The sequence below is a fragment of the Microplitis mediator genome, chromosome 3 (assembly GCF_029852145.1).
Source record: "Microplitis mediator isolate UGA2020A chromosome 3, iyMicMedi2.1, whole genome shotgun sequence".
Taxonomy (NCBI): Eukaryota; Metazoa; Arthropoda; class Insecta; order Hymenoptera; family Braconidae; genus Microplitis; species Microplitis mediator.
Window position 1 is genome coordinate 10819129 of NC_079971.1, and position 12510 is coordinate 10831638.

The 12510-nt window shown below is 29.9% G+C and overlaps 1 protein-coding gene across 9 annotated transcripts in view; it reads left to right on the plus strand.

Moving 5' to 3' along the window:
* Window positions 1-356: 356 nt before the first annotated feature.
* The window catches only part of LOC130665417 (glutamate receptor ionotropic, NMDA 2B), a 1452633-nt gene continuing 1440479 nt past the window's right edge, over window positions 357-12510 (plus strand). For all 9 annotated transcript variants that reach the window (XR_008989544.1, XM_057465786.1, XM_057465780.1 and 6 more), the window contains exon 1: window positions 357-822. The gene's annotated coding sequence lies outside the window, so the exon portion shown is untranslated. The remainder of the gene's footprint in view (window positions 823-12510) is intronic.

Genomic DNA, 12510 nt, shown 5'->3' on the forward strand with positions numbered 1-12510 from the left:
TTTAAGACTGGTCACCAACCGTTCATAATGCCTTAAAATATAGTACCTGTTGAAAATTCGAGTTTTAAAAGTTGGAAAAAAATCAATAATTTCTCTTTTCTTTTAACTTTTGCAATTTTCATAGTGTGAAATTAAAAAAATTGAACTTACTTATGGAAAAAATATTTCTTTAAAAGTGTGAGCTTTTTATTTGAAATATTTTTGCAGTAAGTGATTACATACTACAATAGTTTTATTTTAATAAACTCTCCATAATACCTATACTTCAGGAGTATCAGAGCGCTTGTGCAACCAGCTTATCGAAGGCAGGGGTGGGTCCACGAAAACAGAAATATTGTGTTTTTAGTTTAGCTCGATAACTGCTTCGTGTTCAGTTTTTCTTACAACGAATCTATTTGATTTATTCATCGGTAAAAAGTAGAAAATATAAATTTTAATCATAAAAGTGCTCATGGATTTTGATATAATTCTAGAATCGGCAATCACTGAATACACAAGAATTGGCCAAAAATACTTTGACAAAAAAAAATTTTATATACCATTCTTATGAAATAAAAAACAAGTGATTCGTTAATAACTTGGCGATGAATATCAGCAATTAATGAATGACCACACTTTATCATAATGTAAATTAAAGTAGATTGATATTGAAGTGAATTATTCTAATTTTGTATTGGTGTTGATTATCTGACTATCGAGCGTTACTCGATAATAAAAAAAAACGTGATTTTTGATGTTTTATGCTACATTTGAGTCTAATTTTTGGACATGATACTAAGACATGAATATAAAAGAAAACTACTTACGTCTGTTATATTAATGGTAAGATCTCTGATGTTGATTTTAGTTTGGATAGTTAAAATATACTTGACACTTTGAATTCATCAATCAATATTGTTGCTAATGATTAAAAAATTTGGTATTATTCTAATCGTACACTGAAAAAAATAAATATTTGTCCCAAATCAATCAATTTAGTTGTGGCTTTTTTAAAAATATTTCTTAATGACAAATAAATATATTTGGTACAACAAAATATGACAGTCGATTCGAATAATTTTATAATTTGACGAAAATATATAATTTATCTGTCGTAAGTAATTAATATATTTGTGGTAAAGATATTACATTTGTGACAAATAACCTAAAATTTGGCGATACTATTCATATATTTGAAGCCCTTATTTATTCGTAGCAATCGGATTATTTCTTTACCACTAATAAATCACTCATTTCACGCAATTAAACTACTCAAATATATTATATCTTTCTCACAATTAAATATTTATTTGGCAATATCCAAATATACGCTATCTTTGGTTCAAATAAATCTTAGTTGGCTCAAATAAATCTTTTTTTCAGTGTATTAAAAAGAACTTAAGTTATTTATTATTATGTTATTGCATTCACTTTTTTAGTAGTTTCAAAAGACATTCACTTGTACAAATGTATATATATATATTAGGGTGGTCCGTTTGGAACGACTATTTTTTTTTTTTCGCTCCCACTGAAAAATATTGTTGTAGACATTGAAAAAAAAATTCTCTGAAAGTTTTAGCTCTTAATTTTAATTCTAAGTACTTTACATTTGATTTTGAAATTATCCCATTTAAAATACATGGGAAAGTTGGGATTTTTTTTTTAATTCTCTATAACTCAGCCGCATTTTAAGTTTTCGGGTCGCCGTTTGCGGCATTTTTTAGGTAATTTGATACTCTTCAAAAGTCTCCTTAATAGTTTTACTCGGACTCTAATTGTTTTTTCTGTATTGGTTCTGAAAATAATTTTTTTAATAATAATTTGGGTTTTTAGTTGATATTAACTAAATAACGAAATTTACAGAAAAAGTGCAGATAACGATTTTTTAGGAAATTTTATTCGCTACAAAAAAGGTCCTTTTAGTTAAGTGGCTCAAGTTCTTCGTTCACGTGATATAGGGATTTCAGTAATTTTGTAAATAAAATATTTGTCCAAAAATTCCACCAAATACTATTTCATTTCAATTTTAAATCAGTAAATAATTTTCCTTTCATTGATTTAATCCAGTCATTAAAATCAAAAGGGGTCAAATTGATGAACTTCGGAAAAATTTTTGACAAATATTTTATTTACAAAATTACTAAAATCCCTATATCACGTGAACGGAGAACTTAAGCTACTTAACTAAGAGGACTTTTTTTGTAGCGAATAAAATTTCCTAAAAAATCGTTATCTGCACTTTTTCTGTAAATTTCGTTATTTAGTTAATATCAACTAAAAACCCAAATTATTATTAAAAAAATTATTTTCAGAACCAATACAGAAAAAACAATTAGAGTCCGAGTAAAACTATTAAGGAGACTTTTGAAGAGTATCAAATTACCTAAAAAATGCCGCAAACGGTGACCCGAAAACTTAAAATGCGGCTGAGTTATAGAGAATTAAAAAAAAAATCCCAACTTTCCCATGTATTTTAAATGGGATAATTTCAAAATCAAATGTAAAGTACTTAGAATTAAAATTAAGAGCTAAAACTTTCAGAGAATTTTTTTTTCAATGTCTACAACAATATTTTTCAGTGGGAGCGAAAAAAAAAAAATAGTCGTTCCAAACGGACCACCCTAATATATATATATATATATATATATATATATATTTAAGCCGAATTCATATTAAATTTTGAGATTTTCAAACTTTTCCGGCGAAACTATCAGACCTATTACAAAATATAAGTTGACCTTTTTTTAGACAATTTTATTCCCTAGAAGTTATTTTAAGTAAAGTTTTTTAGAATTCCGCATTGTTTACTAGTTATTTTTATTGTAATGTCATGCTCATGAAAAAAATAGCCTTCTGATCGATTTTAAGAGCTGTATATTAAAATAAAAATAACTAGAAAACAATGCGGAATTCGAAAAAATTTTATTTGAAATAACTACTAGGGAATAAAATTGTTTACAAAAAAGGTCTGATGATATTTTGTAATAGGTCTGATAATTTCGCCGGAAAAGTAAATAGATCTTAAAATTTAATATGAATTCGACTTCAACCTCAAATAACTTTTGAACAAATAGATTCCTCAAAAAATGATAGAAATCTTTTTAACTTCCCGCTAAGAAAATTGTAAATTTTCAAAAATTCGGGAAGTTATTGGTTTCGGTCCGATTTACGAAAATCGAATTTTCATCAGATGACGACGTTTTGAGGTCCTAGGAAGCTATTCTGACTAATTTCAAGATGATGTCCGAGTGTATGTATGTATGTATGTACGTACGTACGTATGTAAATACCTGTATCTTTTCAACGGATGAACCGATTCTGAACTTTAAGGTGTCATTCGACGCGAATTGTCAATATCTTGAAGCCGTGAGAAAATTGAGCTTGGTCGGTAGGGCTCGTTCGGAGACATTCCAAAAATGAAATTTTTTTAAAAATGTTTTTTTTGGATAACTTTTAATGTGCTTGATAGATTAATTTCAAAATGGACTGGGCTCTAGAACTTTATAAGCCACGCCGAATGCCACCTCAACCATCAAAATCGGTTCGTTCGTTCAAGAGAAACCGTTGTCGAAAGAATTAAAAAAAAAAAATTTTTTTTGTTTTCTGAAATATCTCAAAAACGACTCGATAAATCGAATTCAAAATTTGATCAGCTTCAGAACTTGATAAAATGCGTTGATTGCCACCTCAACCATAAAAATCAGTTAATTCGTTCGCGAGATATCCTCGGAGAAGGAAATGCTAAAAAACGGTTTTTTCGAAAAGAATGTCATACAAACGTATTTTCGAGCTCGAAGAGCTCGAAAATGTATTCACAATAATGTTTTCGAGGATCTTGTGCTCGAAAATAGCGGGAAGTTTTGGGGCTGGCCCGCAGGGTCAACTGACAGACCGATTTTTTTTTCAAAATTTGTGTTTTTAAATGTAGTTTTCAGAAAAAAATACAAAAAATTTTTCGGAAGTCACGATATTTGAAATATTTCAGTTTTTTCAATAAAACCGTCATTTTTTCCGAAACCTTCGATTTTCAATTTTTTTGTGTCAAAAAAACTTCAACCAAGACAGTATTTAACCCCGCTATTCCCATTTTGTGTCGACTTTCCTTTATATTTTTTTTTTCGATTGAAAATAAAAAACTTTCTAAATTTGGCTTATTTTTTATAACTTTGCGCTGAAGTTTTTGTGGATTGTTTTTAAAAGCTCAAAAGTCGAATAAGGTTGGACAAAAACAACCGCAACGTGTATTAGGGGCAAGGATTGATTTTTTCTGAAAAAAATTCTCAATTTTTAAATATAGTGAAACCTAAACCTACAATTAATCTTCTCAATAAGACAATTTATAGATAAACTGAGAAAAATATTGATAGCCCGAACTGAGAATCGAACCTAGACCATGTCGGTATTGCGCCGAGTGCTCTACAGTTAAGGTATCCGGTACTATACTATATTCCGTTCAATTTGATCTAAAACTGTCTATGAGGCTATCCATATTTTTCTCAGTTTATCTATAAATTGTCTCACTGATCTCTATACTAACTGGATAGCTGATACATATGGAAAAATTTCGAAAAAAAAGGCCTTGCCTGGAGCGAAACCAGCGCCGCAAAATAGTTGTCAGGGAACTAATATGAATATAAGAGCGCAGGCGTTAAATAAAAAAGGACACACATAGAGGAACTTAAATTACGAGAATGTTACTTCGAAGTGTGGAAAGTTATTTTACTAGAGTAATTATCGGCTAAAGTAAATAAAAATAATTGTTGAAAGAGTAGCAAATGTAATTAGCATATTATATATTAGTAAATTGTATAGTATATTATATAGTACTAATAGAGTAGTAAATTAAATTAATTCAGCTTATGTTGAGAAAATAATTATAACATATAATCCCGACTAGAATTTCTCCCTGATTTGCTTGAAGTACCATAAGGACCTTATCGGTTTAATATAAGGTTTGCCTTATTAGGGCAAACCTGACAAGTTCATTGTCAGGACCTCATCAGGATATCCTTATTCAAAAAAAAGTTATTTGCCATCGGGTCAACCCGACAAGTTTCTGATCAGGACCTTATCTGGATATCCTTATTCAAAAAAAAATTATCTCATCTCTTTAAATATTTCATTTACAGGCTAAAAATTTAAAACAGTACCAAAGAATATTATATAAAAACCACGCCAATCATTGTAGCACAGATTTTTTACTTTTTCATCAGTTATTTTTTGACATCATAATGAATATTATATTTACACTTTTAAGATCACTTGTGTATGTTAGCCCAGTGGATAGCATCGAGGACTTTGAATCGAAAGAACGCAGGTTCGAGCCCAGCAGTTATCGGGATTTTTTCATCAATAAAAAATATGTTTATTTCCTTTAATTAATGCTCTCAATACAATAGATAACATTCTCGATCGAATTAAAATTATCTTTTTTTTTTTGCAATTTAGTATTTTTTTGAAAATAATTACTAATAAGGTAATCCTGATAAGGATTTGATAAGGATATCCTGGTAAGGACCTGATAAGGCAATCCCGATAAGGACCTCATGGGTCTTGAGCGTTACATCCATATCAGGATCTTCGTCAGGATACCCTGATCGGGACCTTATTTGAAATAAGGTTAACCCGATAAGGATCTCGTCAGGCCCTTATGAAAAATTCTAAGCGGGTAAAGAGCAAACTTTTTTACATAATTTCTATCTTAAATATCACAATGATAATATTTCCAGATATACAAATTAATTGTTTAGAAATGATCAATTGAGCGAAAATAAATTGATATTTATTGTGAAATTTATAGATTTTTGTAATAATAATGTTAGACTAATGTTGAATAGTAATAAATTTTTTATGAATAATGCTTAATGATGATCAAAATAGTTAATTTGTACCGTTTAGTGGAAAAAATTGAGTTAAGAACAAAAAACTTTAGATTTTAATTTTTTCTTCGATTTTAATCGTTAATAACTTTTGAAGAAGTGAATTTAGGCTAAAATATTAAGAGACCTTTTTTGTAGAGCATTTAATTTCTTTCAAAAATTTTCCATGCTTTTTTTGAGATATTTTATTTACTGATTCGGCAGTTATAAAATTCAATAGTAAAAATGTTAAATCGAAAAAATATATCAATTTATTAAGCTTAATTGATCGGAAACGGCTTGTTTGACAAAAATTTTCAATCAGACCTTTTTTGCAGGGAATTTAATTTTACTTAAAAATAAGTGAAAATACATTTTAATTACTCCAATGTTTTAGTAGTTCTGACGTAAAAGGTTTCTTATCATTTTTTGATGAATTTGATTTTTAGAGAGTTATTCAAGGTCAAATTTGGATTCATGATAAATTTAAGTATTATTTGACTTTTTCGACGAAATTATCAGACTTATCTTAAAATGTTATAGCTTTTTTTTTTAGATCGTTTTATTTCCTACAAATTATCTCGTATAAAGTTTTTCAAATTCTTAAAAGTTCTTTAGTTATTCGAGTTCCAAAGTAAGTAAATAAAATGGACCAGAATAAGATTTTTTCGAACAAATTAAAATGTAAATGCAAATAACTAAAGAACTTTCAAAAATTTGAAAAACTTTATAAGAAATAATTTGTAGAAAATAAAACAATCTACAAAAAAAAAAGCTACAACATTTTAAGATAAGCCTGATAATTTCGTCGAAAAAGTCAATAATAAATTTATCACGAATCCAAATTTGACCTTGGATAACTCTCTAAAAATCAAACTTATCGAAAAATGATAAGAAACCTTTATTGTAGAGCATTCAATTTCCTACAAAATTATGTATTGGTCTGTCAGATATAATGGTCTACTGATAAGTTATTATTATATCATTTTAAAATTCTTAAGTTTGAAAAAAATTTTTCCCACGTTATTTAAATGGAAAATCGAAAATGGCGATGCGGCAGTTGTTAATATTATTATTAAGAGCTCAAACTTTGACACCATTTTTTTTTTGTCATCTCGAACATTATTTTCGATATCATTTTTGAAAATAAAAATAGTCAATTTTTTTGAATCAGTCTAATATATATATATATATGTATAGGGGAGGGTGGGGCAAAGTTGGCCCCGTAAGCTAGAAATGGGATTATCTTTACTTTTTTTTACTCGTTACACTACTCTATAGGCCCTTGTTTGTTATTCAACATTGATAAGCTGTGTCCATTAAAATTGAAGAATCGAAAATTAGGGGCAAAGTGGGCCTCCATCTTAAAAAATTGTGTGAGACAAATTTATTGCTCGTTTTACTTTTTTTAAATTCTTCACTTTGAAAATGTTATGAATAAGCTGTGTTCATAATAAATTACGAATTTTACAATATGGGGCAAAGTGGGCAAAAATGGGTAAGCCATAAATAAGCTAATAAGTAATAAATGAATAGTCGTAAAAAAGTAAAGGTGACTTATTATGAGCCTCGTTCATAAAAAATTTCAGGGTGCTCACTTTGCTCTCAAATTTTAGGGGGGCCCACTTTGTCCAAAAATTTTGGAGGCTTTCCAAATCTTAGGGGGGCCTACTTTGCCCCAAGGGGCCCACTTTGCCCCACCCTCCCCTATATATCGAAAAAAACAAAACTTGATAAATTTATTGAGAAATGCTAAAATTACTAAAATAAATAATTACCCGAGTCGAAATATGAAGTGTGATTCCAACGTCTCGAGCGTTACAAACGTAACTTCAATGTCTTGGACGTTGCAAATGTAAAGTTGGATTTACACTTGAAACGCTTGAGACGTTGGAATCACACTTCATATTTCGACTCGGGTAACTATTCGCAATGTAATTAAATGAAATCAAAATAACGATCGAAATAACTATCAAAAAATGATAAGAAATCTTTTACGTCAGAACTGCTAAAACATTGGAGTAATAAAAATGCATTTTCACTTATTCTTAAGTAAAATTAAATTCCCTGCAAAAAAGGTCTGATTGAAAATTTTCGTCAAACAAGCCGTTTCCGATCAATTAAGCTTAATAAATTGATATATTTTTTCGATTTAACATTTTTACTATTGAATTTTGTAACTGACGAATCAGTAAATATCTCAAAAAAAGCATGGAAAACTTTTGAAAGAAATTAAATGCTCTACAAAAAAGGTCTCTTAATATTTTAGCCTAAATTCACTTCTTCAAAAGTTATTAACGCTTAAAATCGAAGAAAAAATTAAAATCTAAAGTTTTTTGTTCTTAACTCAATTTTGTCCACTAAACGGTACAAATTAGCTGTTTTGATCATCATGAAGCATTATTCATAAAAAATTTTTTACTATTTAACATTATTCTAACATTATTATGACAAAAATCTATAAATTTCACAATAAATATCAATTTATTTTCGCTCAATTGATCATTTCTAAACAATTAATTTGTATGTCTGGAAATATTATCATTGTGATATTTAACGATAGAAATTATATAAAAAAGTTTGCTCTTTATATGTTATAATTATTTTCTCAACATAAGCTGAATTAATTTAATTTACTACTCTATTAGTACTATGTAATATACTATACAATTTGCTAATATATAATATCCTAATTACATTTGCTACTCTTTTAACAATTATTTTTATTTACTTTAGCCGATAATTACTCTAGTAAAATAACTTTCCACACTTCGAAGTAACATTCTCGTAATTTAAGTTCCTCTATGTGTGTCCTTTTTTATTTAACGCCTGCGCTCTTATATTCATATTAGTTCCCTGACAACTATTTTGCGGCGCTGGTTTCGTTCCAGGCAAGGCCTTTTTTTTCGAAATTTTTCCATATGTATCAGCTATCCAGTTAGTATAGAGATCAGTGGCGTTACTGTAGGCACAGATCGGTGACAATGGCGGACTATAGAATCAGCTGACCAGTTAGTAAAGAGATCAGTGGTGTTTACAATCTATTTTTGGAAAGAATTCGAAATCAAATGCGTTTTTAAACTACCCGGGTCAAAAATAAAACTTGATTCAGGCTCGCTTCACCTGATTATCTTTTGAAGTTATCGATTTGCCGACGATTTTTCGATAAGATCTCGACTTTTTCGACTTAAATTAAATTTTTTTCAACTTTTTAAACTTTTTTCATCTTAGTTTCAACTTATTTCAACTTATTCGGATTTTTTAATCTTAGTTTGAACTTATTCGTCTTTACTTCGAGCACGATAGTCATTCACGTTACTTTTGACTTGCTGAATCAAGTCGAAAAAAAGCTATTTAATCGCCTTACTTTCGCTTTAATATATGAAAATTATTTCACCTTAGTTTTGACTTTTTCGCCTTATAATTTAAGTCGAATAAGTCTAAATCAAGTCAGTTTCGACTTGGTTAGCACTTTTTTGCCTTATAATTAAGTCGAATAAGTCTAAACCAAGTTAATTTCGACTTGATTTCAACTCTTCCGTCTCAAATCGTAACTAAGTAAGCCAGTTAAATGTTAACTGAGGCGAAAAATAAATGTATTTCACATTTCCGTAAAAAAAAAAAAAAACGAGTTTGTCTTGTGAAAAACGGCTTTAAATTTCGACTTGGTAAAACAAGTCTAAATCAAGTTTTAGTTTTGACCCAGGTAATTTGGATGAATATTTCAGGGTATTTTATACATTTTGTAGATTTATGTATTAATCGTTTTCTTTAATAAATTACTGATCGTATTTTAATTATTAAATCAAAATAATCATCAATTGAAATGAAAATGATAGCTTACTTGCATACATTTGTGGTAGTCTAATGATTTAATATAATAAAATATGCATATTATGTCAGTCTTTTAACCCTAGCGGTTTTGGTGCCACCGTGAGAACTCGGAAAAAACTCGACAGAAACTCGGTGTTTCGAGGGTGTTTCGACAGTGTTTTCGCGGTAGAAACGTGGCGTTTCGTGTGCAATTACGACACGGAGTTTATACGTAGTTTTCACCGTGTTTTTGAAGAGTTTTGCCAGTTTTCTCTTGGAGTATTGTTGGTGTTTTCTTGGAGTTTCGTCGGTGTTATCACGGACTTTTCTTAGTGTTTTATCGGAGTTCTTTGGGTGTTTCCTTGTAGTTTAGTCAGAGTTTCCACAGATTCTAGCTCTTTTAGCGCCACCGTAGAAATTCGAAAAAAATTCGAGCGAAACTCGGTGTTTCGAGGGAGTTTTGACGGTTTTTTCATGGCAGAAACGCGTCATTTTTGGATACAGTTACGACACGGAGTTTTGTTAGTGTTTTTACTGACTTTCGTTGGTTTTCTCTCAGAGTTTTATTGGTGTTCTCTTGGAGTTTCGTCGGTATTATCACGCAGTTTTCTTGGTATTTTGAAGGAGTTTTTAATGTGTTTCTTTGTAGTTTAGTCAAAGTTTTTATGGATTCTCGCGCTTTTAGCGCCATCGTAAGAATTCGGAAAAGACTCGATTGAAGCTGGTTGCACCAAGGGAGTTTTGACGGCATTTTTATGGTAGACACGCAGTATTTTTGTGTACAGTTACGACACAGAGTTTTGTTGGTGTCCTTGCTGAGTTTTTTGGGTGTTCTTTTGGAGTTTCATGGGTGTTTTCGCGGATTCGTCTTTAGGCTTGCTCGGAATTTCTATGGTGGTTTTTTATGGTTTTTGCGGAGTATATTGAGGGTTCTTTCGTCGATTTAGAAGTGGTAACTTAGAGTTTGTGTGGCGTATTTATGACATTTTGAAATAAAAAACATGAAAATTTACACCATCGGTGGTGTGAACGTTCTAATTCACACAGTCTAAAAGTTAACACTGTGCGTCATGTGACTTTCACACCGGCAGTGTTGAAAATTTTAACACCAAATCATTCACGCCACACCGTGGACTTCAAATTTTTTACATTCCCGATGAAAAAAGATTTTGTCTAATCATATATGATTATATATGTTCATATATATGATCATATATGATTATATATAATCATATATGAAGTTATATATAATCATGCATGATTATATATGGGGTCATATATAATTATATATGACCCCATACATAATTAGATCTGATCATACCTGGCTGTTATAAGCCCATATATAAGTCTATATATGATCAGATCTGATTATATATAAGTCTATATATAATTAGATCTGATCAGATCTGATTATATATGAGTCTATGTATAATTAGATATGATCATACCTGGCTGTTATGACCCTATATATAATCATACATAAGTCTATATATGATCAGATCTATTTATATATAAGTCTATATATAGTTAGATCTGATCATACCTGGCTGTTATGACCCCATATATAATCATATACAAGTCTATATATGATCAGGTCTGATCATCTATAAGTCTATAGATAATTAGATATAATCATACCTAGCTGTTATAACCCCATATATGATCATATATAAGTCTGTACATGATTAGATCTGATCAGACATGATTGATACAAACCTATATATAATTAGATATAGCCCTATATATAATTAGATCTGATCAGACGTGATATAAACCTATATGTAGTTATATATGTCTATGTATGATTGAATCTGATCAGATTTCATTGATATGAAACCTATAAATATTTAAATATATATATATATAGATATATATATATATATATATAAATATATATAACCTGATTAAAAGGAACGATTCGAAACGATTTGCAATGTTAAATGCTTATAAGAAGGGCGATTCAAAAGTATTCAAAGTATTCAAGAGCATTAAAAAGTATTTAAAATTTTTTTTTTCTACTCGTTTCAATCGTTTCTTTTAAAAAGGGTATATATATATATATATATATATATATATATATATATATATATATATGTAGCGTTGCTACTAGGTGACGCAATCGATAAAATTCGACAGTTTCCGTCTAACATCGATTATTTCATTTTATCCATCTCTACCACATTGGTGGGGACAATTAGCAATAGACCGTGGGATTGTACACACGCATCCAGGCTTCTTACTTTAGTGTATACTTACAATCACTGTGTTATTTTCCGTTTATTTAAATAAAACATTTGTTTAAATTAATTAGTTGGTTTTAATAATTTATATTATCACCTCAACCACTAAATTGGTGACCCCGACGTGATCTCTTTTTGAGGGAAGCGTCGAACACATGCATTACACAGTGCAAAAATTTCGCGAGTTCTCGTGTTGTTTTCCCGCGAATATTTGTGTCGCGTTGCCGTTTAATCGGCGAGATCGTGATTTTTGAATTCACAGTTATTTTTGTGTGAATTTGTTTTGAATTAATTAGTGTAGTGATTTTTGTTATCATTGTGCAGTTTTTTTTATTCTTTTATCACCGCTGGTGCATTGCTGGGCATCTTATGGACGTTATGCCGCATCAGTGTTGATTCGAGGGACCTTTAGTGCGAATCGAATAGTGGTAAAAGTTTTCGCGAGCTGTGATAAAAAAATTGTAATTAATTTTTCGTGCAGTGTCGCGTATAATTTTCTTTCTGTTGCCGGAAATACCATCGAGGATTAGGCCGATTTGCCGGCTGTACATTCCTGAGCCGTGCGTCATCGATAATCTTCGGTAGCACAATACCCAATTAAAGACATTTTCAGTAGGTGA